The sequence below is a fragment of the Xiphophorus couchianus genome, chromosome 15 (genome assembly GCF_001444195.1).
Source record: "Xiphophorus couchianus chromosome 15, X_couchianus-1.0, whole genome shotgun sequence".
Lineage (NCBI taxonomy): Eukaryota > Metazoa > Chordata > Actinopteri > Cyprinodontiformes > Poeciliidae > Xiphophorus > Xiphophorus couchianus.
In genome coordinates this window covers 6,089,290-6,102,247 of record NC_040242.1, presented here as the reverse complement: position 1 = coordinate 6,102,247, position 12,958 = coordinate 6,089,290, and the positions used below count along the sequence as shown (strand labels likewise).

Genomic DNA, 12,958 nt, shown 5'->3' with positions numbered 1-12,958 from the left:
ATTGGACTCCAATATAAACATGGTTTTCCTTTGTGCGCATGTTGTGCAGGGTAATATTACATTATGGTTGTTTCATCTGTCATGATGAGTTAATTTAACATCGATTTATGAAAAGCCAAATTTAGAAAACCTACATCATCTTCCCAGAAAACCCATCAAGCTTCACATTCTTAAAGATCATAAACATGCCTCTCACTTAACAGCAGTGTTCAAGAGGCATGTTTATGATTTTAGAAACGTTACTTTACTTTATAATGTATATTGATTCATCTCAACTATGTCATTTGAACATTTAATGCAATATAATTAAAAAACAAAAATAACAGTAAACTAAATAAATAGCCTCCAGTTTGCTCATTTTGTCTCTTCCTGCCTGAAACATTTTTTAATAATCTTAGCTCCATCCATCTCAACTGAGCAGCTTCCCTGTTTCTGTCACATAAAATTCCCACAGCATGATGCTGCTACCACCATATTTGACAGCAGAGATGTGCTAAGGGTGATGTGCAGAATTTAATTAAAAAGTTTCCTTTGTCTCTTCTGACTAGAGCTCTTTCTTAGACATGTTGACTCTGTCCCCTGCATGGTTTGCAGCAACAAAACCCAAATTTCTTACAGTATTTCCCCCCCCAAACAAAGGGTTTCCTCTGATCATTCTTCCTGTTACAGTTGTCTTGCCACAGATTTTCCAGAGCTGTGGAGATCTGCTGCTCCTTTCGAGTTAAGATACAGCTTCATACCTGCTTCTCTAAAGCTCTTAGTTCTATTTGGGTTTCCAGTTGCACAATGATCAACGGCACTTTCTGAAATGTTCAATTGTTATTTAAACTTCAAACGGCTGAAGTCATACAGAGTAAATTCTTCATGATTCATTCATGTTTATTAATTAGTTGACTAGTAAAGTCAGCTGGTTGCACTAGATTTTAATTTGGGGCATAAGAGCAAAAGGGGCTTAAAACATTTTCCTTCTGCATCAAAATTTTATGTTACTTTCTTTCTGCTAGTTTATCACAAAAACACTGAGGTCTGTGCCTGGAGCGTGATTAAATGTGGAATACTTTGGAACACAGTAACTGTACCAGTGACCTGCCATTGGAGCTGAGATGAGATAATAAGGTCAGCTGTTACATGATTAGTTGGTGGGACCTTAAAAATTCTCATATTCTTGGAAAAATACTAATTGGGAATCAAATTCAGCCCATATTCTTGTTAAAAAAAGAGGCTGCACAGCATAGAGATACTAAAAATAGGAGGCTAACAATGCACCTCTCAACCATACTATTAAAAGCATTTGTCTAACATTGTTTGGGTAATCCTTACACTGACAGCCTTGACAAGTCTAACATCCTACAGATGAGTTGGAAGAGAAGGGTCTGGTGAGTTTGTGTTAACCTCCACTTGCATTTCCAGAGCTCCCCTGAGCAAAACTAGCAGTGTTGAGGTAGCGCTTCAAAAGTTTGACAGTTGTTTTTCCCAATCTGTGTATTTTATTTTATGGTTTATTTATTTTTTTCATTATTTTCTCAGCTGAAAAGATCAATTTGCAGCTTAATCTAATTTACACAAGCAAGAGTTGTTCAGCAGACAGATGGAGAATCCCCTCCTCTCTCTCTACAGCTGCTCTCACATGTTCTTCACAGCAGAAGCAACATGATCCCCCTTTATTTCACACTATTATGTATGACAAACTGCAATCCCATCAACCTGTCCATCATCTTGATGGACAGATTTACATTAGAATCCTTTGTGTTCATGATTTCATTTTATTTTTTAGTTACCTCTATTTATCAGATAGGCAATATTAGACACTAATTAATTCTTTTCATTTATTTAAGCCAAGATGGACAAGAGGATACATGGCAAGTTTTTAATCAAAGTTATCTTTAACTGCATACATTTTTATAAAAATTACAGTTTAGATTGTTAATCAGTCACAGCCAACTAGGCAACACATTTTCTACTTAATCTCTTAGCAAATTACTTATTTTAACAGCTGGTGAGAATAAGTTATAAAAAGGATCACATCTTCCAAAAGATATTTTGATTCTGCATGCTGAGAGCTGCTGTTTGGTTTTATTTATCAACCTGTCTTTTTGCTTTCTACTTGTCAAATAATATTGTGAATACAGTCAAACACATGTTCTATAAAAACATCAAGGAGCCTTATTCACAGTGGATGTGAAAGAAACGAGTCACACACAAATTGGTTACAACCTTTTTTTTGCCTAAAAGGCAGCTGCATAATGTATGTGTGCCATTTTGACAGGGATAAGGTTTTATTTTTCACATTCAATCCTTCTTAAACATCAATAACATTTTAGGCTTCCAAGTCTTAAGTCAAAACAGCAATACATTCTGGATTCATCTATCCAAATCCACACAATACAAGGGGCTTACCCAGTGCATTTCTGACAAAATTGTGATACATGCAGGTTGTTATATGAATAAATCCAATTTATGCTTATATTTAAAAATAAATTGAAACCAACCATTCTGCAATGACAGCTTGAACAAGGCAAACCACCTTACACAATGAGTTCAACACTGAGCTGAACATGCACCTGTGCACTAACTAACAATTTTCCATGACAACTCTAAATAAAATCACTGCAAACCGTTATAGCCTACTGACAGCTCCACTAGTAATCAACCCTGCGTTTTAGCAAGGAGCATCATCTCTGAGGACCAAAAATCCACACATAATTCATCATTTTAAAGATTTGTTGTTTTTGTGCCATGGAGCCAGGAAATGTGTGGTATAAGCCTAAACACTAACAAGTGAGGATACAGCTGAAAGAACATTAACACTCCCTGTGAACCCGGAGACACGAAGAGTTTAAGGACTCAGTAAACAAATGAGAGACAAAGAAATATTCTTCAACTAAAGCAGAATGCACCAAGTTCAACCTCTTTCTGATTAATATCCCCTGTGTCCTTAAAGGATTGTGCACAAATGAACCAGTCAGACAGACTTTACATTATATTCGCTACATTAAACCCCTTTTGCACTACCCTACATCATGCCTCTTCAAGCAGTGAATGAGGCTCTGCATCTGAAATTCATGTCTACGGTTCAGGCAGAGATACAGCTGCCAGTTGCCATACATGATTATACATGATTAGTAATGATCAATAATGGGGCTCTGCAAGCATTGTCCCTCTGATGTGCATGCAGCAGGACTATCTTGACTGAACATGAAGTGGAAGTGGAAGTGTGATTGCTGAAATAGAGAACAGGAAAATATCTAATTCCAAGGACACTGTCAACCACAAACTCCAGGTCTGTTCGTTTTCTCAAAACAAGAGGGAATTTTACCTTGAAAAGTCATTTTACGCCTAAATTTAAACAGAAATGGAAAGCATGTGAATAGATAAAATACCAGTATGTCTGGTAGCAAATTAAGCTAAAACAACAGAGCATTAGAAACCCAAAGTTCATCCTGAAACACAGGAGAAGGTGTAGACAAGCATTTATTGATTAACTAAAAGGACCCACATGACAGATCTAAACTTATTAGGAGTCTAATTACCTTTTGAATCCATTTGTTGATGGGATTACATGGTTCAGATCTGACAGCACTAACTCATTTATTTTGGTTAGTCACATTAATCCGAAGTCTACCACAAAATGAAAGCGCCATAGATTACATCCATTACTTCTGACTTTACCTTTCAGCAATTTAAAAACATTCAACACCAGCAAAAAAAAAACTACAGTCATGGTGCTGAATGAGAAACACAGCACACTCCTCCCAATGCCCAAATCTAGATAACCATTTTCTTCTAATAGTAGAACAAAACATTATTTCACAACAATCATTTGCTATAATAGTCATAAGATAAACTGCTATTTTGCTGTTTTTATCATTTCTTTCCCATTAGAGATTGGCTTTTGTCAGGCTTTGTGCACAGACATTAAATAGCTTCCAAAACAACCAAATATACCAAATATTAGAAATGTATGTTTTTGTATCCATTTGTACAGTAGCTGTATGTCCATCCATTGGATGGAGGAATTAATATACTGTACAGAAGCCTACAAAAAGCAACATGTGATAATGCCAGTGTTACTTCTGTCTGCTTTTTATCAGAAAATATTAAAGAAATTGTTGGATTTATGCATTGTAGTAGAGCTGTAATAATTATTGAGTCGAGTTCAGGATTTACAATAAAATCTATTGTGTAACATGTTTAGTAATCCATACTGTGATACATGGATTCACAGTATCCATCTACTGTGAAATGGGGTTTATGCATTAAATGCATGAACCCCATTTATCCATTTAATGCGTAAATGTGGTTTATGCATTGGTGTCTCTTATAGCTGCTACAGAACCAGATTATTTGCTATTTTCTTGTCCTACTTTGCAATAAAAGTACATGATGCCAGTAGAATCTCATGTTACTTGCATAAGCAAACCTTGAGTACAGCTGCCTCATAAAAAAAGCATTTCCCCCATCGTCAAAACACTAAAGAAAAGTTGGTCACTTTTCTTTAACACATCTGGTACATTGAAATTTGCCTTTAAAAAATTGTTTAGTTGTTTCAATTGTTTAGTTTGAAGAAAAATCTTTCCCACAAAATAAATAGCTCACATCTTTTGCATCCTGATAAATGTTGCAATGCTAAGAAGCATTGCACCATCTTTTTTTATTTTCATTTATAAATTTTAAACGACTCTGTGGCTCCTGCTGAGATATTTCCAGACACTTGATTCAGTTATGAACTTAACTAAGCAGAAGACGAAAACGCTTTCACCTTGGCTATATGTCAGCATTTAGTTGCTCAGTAGGTACACCTGCTACTGTTTAAAAGACATGGTACCAGACACTCCTGACTCCAGGTGGGAAACTCATTTTCTACGGAAATAAAAAGCTGCACTCAGCTAAAAAAAACAAAGCAAATCTTCTCCATTTCCTTTTAGAAAAAATGATATTTTAAAGATGAAACTTGCCAATCTACTGCAAAAGAATTGAGAGACAGTTTTCAAAACTTTCTACTTAGCCATTGCTTGAAAGAGATGAGTGTTGTGGAATGATAGAAAATTGCATTTTGTAATATCTTCACATCGTTGGAAAAAATAAAATGAATCACAGCTGCAATAAAGAGAACATTATTCTGAACAACAGGAAATTGATTGTGTTTCCTGTATTTTGAAAAGTTTAACAAAGAGGTGCCCAAGTTTGCTGCCTAGTGAAGGTCAGAGGATGTGTGTGTGGTCCTAATGTACTACTACTTTAAATAAAATCCAAAACAGCCTGTATTAAACAGGTTATAGCAGGACTCTAATTTGCTAATAAAAATCATTCGATGCATGGAAAGTTTCAGGTGTCCTTCTTCATGACCTGACAATAATCTGTAAAGCTCTCAATTTAAAATCAAGGGGGTGGAAAAATAAGAAAATTATTCTTAGGAGTACAAACTTTGGACTGCAAACTTTTCACTCAGGTGAAAAGTGAAAAGTTTTTTCACTTTTCACCAAAGTGAAATGTTTTTTCTAACGTTTCCCATTCTTTGATTAAATAAAGCCTCACTAAAACTAAAAGATGTACATTATGAGTCACCTTTGATCAGTGCAAGTCTGTCGGCTCTCTACTTTGTCCTCAGCCGTTTACCAACTGATGGACATTGATTACTGGGTTTCAGGGCTTTTGGTCTTAGTCTCACCATCTGAATCCCAGCATCACTTCAACCTTATTTAATATTAACAGCAGCAAGCCAAAGTCCATCTGATGATGCATTTCAGTAAATGTAGAGCTGAAAGGGGACCTAGATTTTTTTAGGGATCTTTCGGCTTCAAGTCACCTTTTCATTGGAAGTCCTTCATTGGACTATTTCTTTGCAAACTTCATCTGTACTGGCTGAAGAAAAGTCAAAGGACCTAATTATTGGAGTTAGAAAAGATAAAGCTCAACTCGGAATACCAACTCATGAAGAAAAAAATTTGCAAGTAACTTCCCACCTACTTATCCACAAAATAGTAGTGCATTTAGTACAGCAGGGCCTCGTAGGAAACATGGATTGGACAACAGCTAAAGACATTGAAAGGCCTTCCTTATGGAGGAACAACAGTAACTGAGCTTGAAGCCTAAAGTCAGGAGGATATTTTCAAAAATAATTAAGGTTCATAGACCTGAACAGCATTATGCCGTACTGTAATACATCAGACTGACAGGCCAGGAAACTTTGATGAATGACTTAATGTCAGCAACTTAATAGGCTTTATTGATAGAGGAGAAAAAGAGGCAGAGATTCATAAAATCCATACTTATCTGAAATACCATAACAGCCCCTCTATCATCACTTCTCAGAATGTGTGGGTATGCAAGGTAAAGAAAATGGCCCCTGGTGCCCATTATCTTGACAGATTTATCTGAATCAGTCTTATTTTTTATTCTTGTCAGTTATTTTTGTTTGGATTGAGATGCTATCCAAGACTTTCTGCTAGTCTATCGTAGTGTTTGGCAAAAATGGCTCTATACAACTTCAGCAAAACTACATTTCACAAAATGTAACATTAAAAAAATAATAAAAAGACATAGAAACATAAAATAACTAACAAAAACTTACTTTGTAATAAAACACTTCACAAAACCCAGAAGAAAAGCAGGATTATGCAACAAATTTAAAATAAAATTTTTTTAAGACCTTTTAAGTGGCAGCAAAAAATTGTAAGATTATAGCCTCGTTATTTTATAAACGCAGGGCAATGTAAGAATAATGCTACAAAGAAAAAAGTTTGAAATAAGGCAAATATACATAAAAAAAATGAACAAGAAAATACTTAAAATTTTTTGAACAGAGAAACAATGCTGTAAAACAAAGTTGCAGGAAATGACACAAAAACGATTACCTAAATCTGAAAATAAAAACAAGAAATTTCAGAAAAACTGCATTAACTGCACTAACACAAAGAGAGCAAAGAAATTATTCCTGTTTGTAGGGTATATCTCATTTAAGTTTGAAGCATAAGGAACAAAAAGCATTTTGGATCAAAGCACATTTTTGTTTGACTACAACCTGGTCAAAGTACAAATCTAAAATAGGTCGAGAATCTGGAGTAACACCTGAACATTTATCTTCAAAACGACCGAACAGAGGATTTGACTGAACCTGAGCTTTTTTGGGACAAAAAATAGACAAAAGTACCAATTTCTTGCTGTTAAAGACATTCCCCAAGAGTCTGTAGATGCAACAAAAAAGGGTTGATTGAGGAGGTTTATTAAAAACGCATGTCACCCTTTACAGATGAAAAAAAACATTAAAACCACGCAGGCAAAAATATTCTACTTTGTGTTGGTATATAGTAGAAAATTCTAATAAAAATGTTTAGTTTTGAATAAACATTTATTTATTTATGCAAATAAATAATTATTTATTTTTAAGAAGCCCAAATTTAATTTACACTAGAAACAGTGTTGTTCTGATGCAGAGTAACAGAGGAAAAAGGAGATCTCATTCAAGCAGATAATTGTTTTGTGATGGAATAATTAATTAAAATGGTTTGTGCTTGTAGACAAATCAAATGTAAAAGCAATATATATATATATATATTTTTTTTTAAATTTTATTTTATTTCTTTCACAATTTATACCATCAACAAAATTGAGTTGTAAGGGTTGCAGTCCCATTTTAACCAGACATTATGGCACCAAAAATAAGTAGGGAATATTTAAAATGGGCAGGTTGTCTTGTTTTCTGATATATGTCTAAAGTAATGAAAGTCACCTATTTCCTAGTGCCCACTCAGAATGTCAAGCAGATCCTTGAACTCGTGATTGCCAGCAGCTGATGGCACATCAGCTGCTCATGTTGGCTGACTCACTAATCGCACCATCACTCTGCTGATCATATTACTCCTGCTCTGGATGCACATTACAGTCATCTCTCCCCATCAACACAAACACATCTCTGTAATAGCCTTTTCTCTTTGCTGAACAGACCATTACAGAAGCATATCTGGGTTTGGCTACATTAGTTTCACATTTATTTTAAATATTCTGCACAGATATGTCCTTTTCAGCAGGTTTGTTACCAAAAACCTTTAAACTGTTTTTAAACACTTGCTGAGATGCAATGCACAGTCTTCATGTGGAAAGACAGGAAACAGAAAAAAACGACAGCTAAATTGGCTTCTGTGATGGCAACAAGGAAATTGTCACACTGCAATGCTGTCATCTGAACTCTTATGTAAAGAGCCACTACATAGTATTTATATATGATTAAACCCTGTCAGATCATTTCATTTATATGCCAATAACCAGGGCGGACAAAAACACTTAAGTTGTATTGGATAAATCTTGCTGCCATTATAATTAGAGATCAACACCCTTGCTTTTCTTGCATCATTTTCTGTGTACAGCCTTTTTAAGTTATTGAAGTTATATATTTCCATCTTTGCTTTAAAACTCACTTTAGTGCAAGGTTTATTTTAAAAGAATGATTAATTAATTAGAAAGCCAAAACTTGCAAAGACAATTACTTCATGTTTTGATGGCCATATTTTCAGACATGACTTCAGCCAACTGAAAGAACAGAAAGGCAACAATAAATAAGCAGTCCAAATTTAATTTACACTAGAAACTGTGTTGCTCTGATGCAGCAGAGTAACAGAGGAAAAAGGAGATCTCATCCAAGCAGATGATTTTTTGTGATTGAATAATTAATTGAAAGGGATGTGTTCAATATTGTGTGCAGTTCAATCCGAGTAGATTCATTTACATTCAAACTGTTTCTTTTTCCAAATATGAAGGCAACAAATGTGCAAGCTGGTTACAGTTCATACCTCCAAGTCTTAGCTAGCTGGGTCATTCCAGACATGGTTCAGATGAGCAGCGTGCTTTAAGGTGATTGAAGAGGGGAAATGTGCAAAAATGATTGTATTACTCAGGTAAAATAATCTCCACTGCTCTGAAATGGAAACAAAAACATCTTGAAGGAAACTGCCATTTAAATGGACCAAAGAAGAACCAAAATGGCCAACAATGAGGGGGGTAAAGACAAACTGTTACCTTTTATGGAATGATGAGCGGAAGAGTAATGTGCATGCTATAGCAAATGTTTCTCATACTATGGTGTCTGATAAATATCAGAGAAATCTCTCATGATAGGAATAAGGCATTATTTTGAACAAGATACCTAAAGAGACAATGTTATGACATGCAACAGATGAAATGCCCTTTAAATGGTATCAATAAGATAATGAACCCAGTCACACCAGTAAATAACTTTATCTTGGTTCCAGACTAAAAGGTTTTAGAGTGGTCAACCCAACACACAGGTCTTATGATATAACACTTGTGTTCAGACATCCAACATCTTGTACCTAAAGGGAAACCCAAGAAAAATGGAAGCATTGTGGAATGTAGTCCAATCACCTCTGCAGGAATACCCATCTACATGTGCCAGACAGTAGTTATACTAGTGTGGTGGTTCAATGGGAAGTGAATCTTCACACATTTTTTTGTGTGTTTTTTCTCTGATGCTTTACAGAGTCATTTGAATCCATTTTATTCATGCAAGACTGGAACAAAACCTGCAGTGTTGCCACTGCGTTTATTCGTGTAGAAAATTACAGCTATTTCAAGAATCTGGAGCTCTACTCATAATTTAAACTCCTATTTTGAACCCAACTGTAAATAGATATTTTCTCCTATTCTCATGCATATCTTTTCAGATATGCATGGCTCAAAAGACGTTCAGCATACCAAATCTACATAAAATAGCAGGAGAGAAGCAAAATGAAACCATTAAACATGTGACCTTCTGCTGCTCAGTTAAAGAAGGCGGGCCCCAATTTCTGCCACAGTGTTTATCTACCAGCAGAGTACGAGAGAAAACAAGGCAGCGAGTGCAGAGTGTGTTACAGACTGAAACAGAGATGGTGCAAGATGCTTAAAAAGTAATTGGGTGTGAGCTCACAAAACAGTCAAGGGAAAGCACTGTTTAGCTTTCAGTGATAAGCCAACTACAATCTACATTTGCTATTGTATTTTAAATTATATTTAAATAAATGTAGCTGGGAGAATGGTCAGTTTTCTTCTCCCTCTTTCACACAAAGTGACTATTGATTTACAGTATTTCTGCATGTAGAAATGACAAGAGATCCTGTGCCTGTTGGTAAACTATTATTTTGTTCACTAGAAGCTGTTTTTAAAAACTTTTTTCACAGATTTTACAATTAGAAAAAACTGCTTTGTAACCCTTTCCAGGTTAATATAGGTCAACATTTATTCTTTATCAGACAACGTAGGTTATCGGATTGAGGGGTTAAAAGAAGCAACACATCATACCTTGCTCTAAAGACATTAGTTTCTATTTAAGTAGCTTTTTTGATTTTACAGATCTGGCTGAAATAACATTTTGTTTGGCCAGTGAAATTCAAGTTATAGGAAGGGGTTAATATAACTTCACATAAGGTCTGATTGGATTGGATAGCTTTTGTCCTTAAAGTAAAATATCATTAGAAGCTGGGTTAGCCTAAAGCAATTAAGTGTACAAAAAACTGAAACAGAAAATTACGTGAGCGTGAAGTAGACTTAGTGGTAAATTAATTTGTTATTCTAATGCCTAACAGATAATATTGCAATATTTTCATCAGCAAGGAATATACTATAATAACTTTCTGGCTATTTTTCAGAGATGCTACTTTTGAAGAAGCTAACTAAAAACTGTCTTGATTTGGTTTCAGCTCTTCTATAGCAGTGATTCTAAAAACGTTTTTTTAAGTCTCATGTTAATAAAAGTCTAATAATCTTTCAGGTACTACTCTTGGCTCCCACATAATTCATGTCTTTAATTATTGCTCTTTAGTGAGTGAGACTTCAGCTCATAACGAAAGATTTACTTTTTCTTAAACTGCTGTAAGAATAAAGACAGATGCAATATTTCTACTTTTTCCTCATGTGTTTTGACAGAACTGAATGTAATATTGAAGTCCCCTTTTCCTTCAACTTCAGTAACAAGATGCAGTGTCACATCCATCTCATCACGCTGCCACATTTACTCGTTACAGGATTTCCCACTCCCACTGAAGCTGTAGGTTGACAAGATGTATCTGCAGGAGATTTATCAGCCTTGCCCTGCTTTCATTGCTTTTGTTTAGCATAGACTATGGGGTCCTCTACTGTATAGCTGTGAAGAAGTTACACACAGCAGCCACTGCGTTTTCTAATAAGACGCCCCACTTTGCTAAAGCATGTGGCATTGATAAGGGTAAAATATGCCACATACCTTTTATAGATACCTTTCATTACTGACCATGCATTTTTCATCTTTTTGAATTGAGCAGTCTCCCTGCTAGACTGGTCAAGCCTAAGATGAAACTGGAGAGTTTTAACCCCAATAGCTTTTGAGTTTCCAAGTGGAGCTCAGTCATAGGATGGCCTACTTCACTTTTTGCAAAAGTATTACATCTGTCAACACTGAATTCACATTGTACAATATGCAGTTTATTGTGAAGAGTGAGGGAGAAGAGAGCAATGCAAAAAAAAGATGAGCTGGAACCCGAATGAGGACATCAACGCAAACACTGAATTAACTTAACTTTGCTAAAGAATAAAAATATCAAACAGACTTTGCAATACTATGACCTAAATAATGAATCATTTCATTGACAAATGTAGCCTGCTCCAATTCTGTTCAGGGAGCTCAGAACAGATTTTTAAAGAATAAAGAGACTTGTCTAACAAGATGCCGACACTGGCCAGGAGAGTCAAATATTTCATCTGTGACATTTAAAAATTTAAATACATACACATTTTCTAAACAATCTAGGTCAAATCCGATACTTGTTATTGAAAGGTTAGTTCACTAAACTGAACGAAAGCTATTAAATGGACTAGTACAGAACCACAAAATGATACCCAGTGCAACCAATTTAAAGACCAAAGAATACAGCAGAAAGGTCAGGGAGAAGGTTGTGGAGAAGCTCAAAGCAGGGTTATGTTGTAAAACAATATCCAAAGATTTGGACATCTTGGGCAGCACTGTTCAATTGTCAGCTCGTTTGATAATGTGGAGTATGGGACAGGAAGATTTGAGAGAGTATGTGAAAACTGCAAATCTACCTAGACATGCCTGTCCACCTAAAGCGAAAGGCTGACAAGAAGAGCTTTAATCAGAGAAACAGCTGTAGAGATCCACAGCTCAGCTGGAAGAATCTATTGAAAACTATCAGCGTTGTACTCCACAAATCCGGTCTTTTGATAGGTGTGGAAAGAAGAAACCCAGTCGTACGAGAATAAAGTCATACTATTATGAGAATAAAGTCAGAATAACATAAGTAGGGCTCTAGCGATTCCTCAAGTGATTTGAGTACCTCAATTATTAAAATTCCTTGAGGCAAATTATCTGTCTCAAAGCTTCGTTAAATTATGTTTTATTTAGAGCACCATGTTTTCTGTCCGGGTGATTATTTGTGTTACACAACTCTCTCACTTCCATCTACGAGTTGTTGAAGAATGCTAACTGTTAGCAGCATAACATCTGATTTTCAAGTTCAGTCCTGGACACAAGAGTAATGAATGCCTGGGCAAAGAGAGAGTTCATCTATTACACTGACTGATGAATACGTAAACTAAATCTGGAGTATTAGACATTTATTTTGTTACGTACCCTTTTCAAATAAAAATATTACCAAATTTTTTATTCGATTACTCATCAGAATATTAATCATCAGAATAATCAATAGAATACTCAATTACCAAAATAATCGTTTACAACAGCCCAAATACAGGTCATAATATTTCGAGAATAAAGTCATAACAAGACGTTCTAATATTACTTGACGAACAGAAGGCTGCATGTATTTAAACTTGCTAGTTTAATAATGTCCTGGGAGTAGTTAGACATGTTTAGCTTTGGCAACTGTTTGACATTTTGAGGTTTTATGTTAGAAAGATGAACCAAGTGAAATTGCATGTACAATAATCTGTCAGGAGGCAGTGAAAGCAAGAG

General features: G+C 35.3%; 1 protein-coding gene across 3 annotated transcripts in view; it reads right to left on the bottom strand.

Moving 5' to 3' along the window:
- The window catches only part of LOC114158391 (regulator of G-protein signaling 6-like), an 84,108-nt gene that overhangs the window by 43,839 nt on the left and 27,311 nt on the right, over positions 1–12,958 (bottom strand). The gene's annotated exons all lie outside the window — the stretch shown is intronic.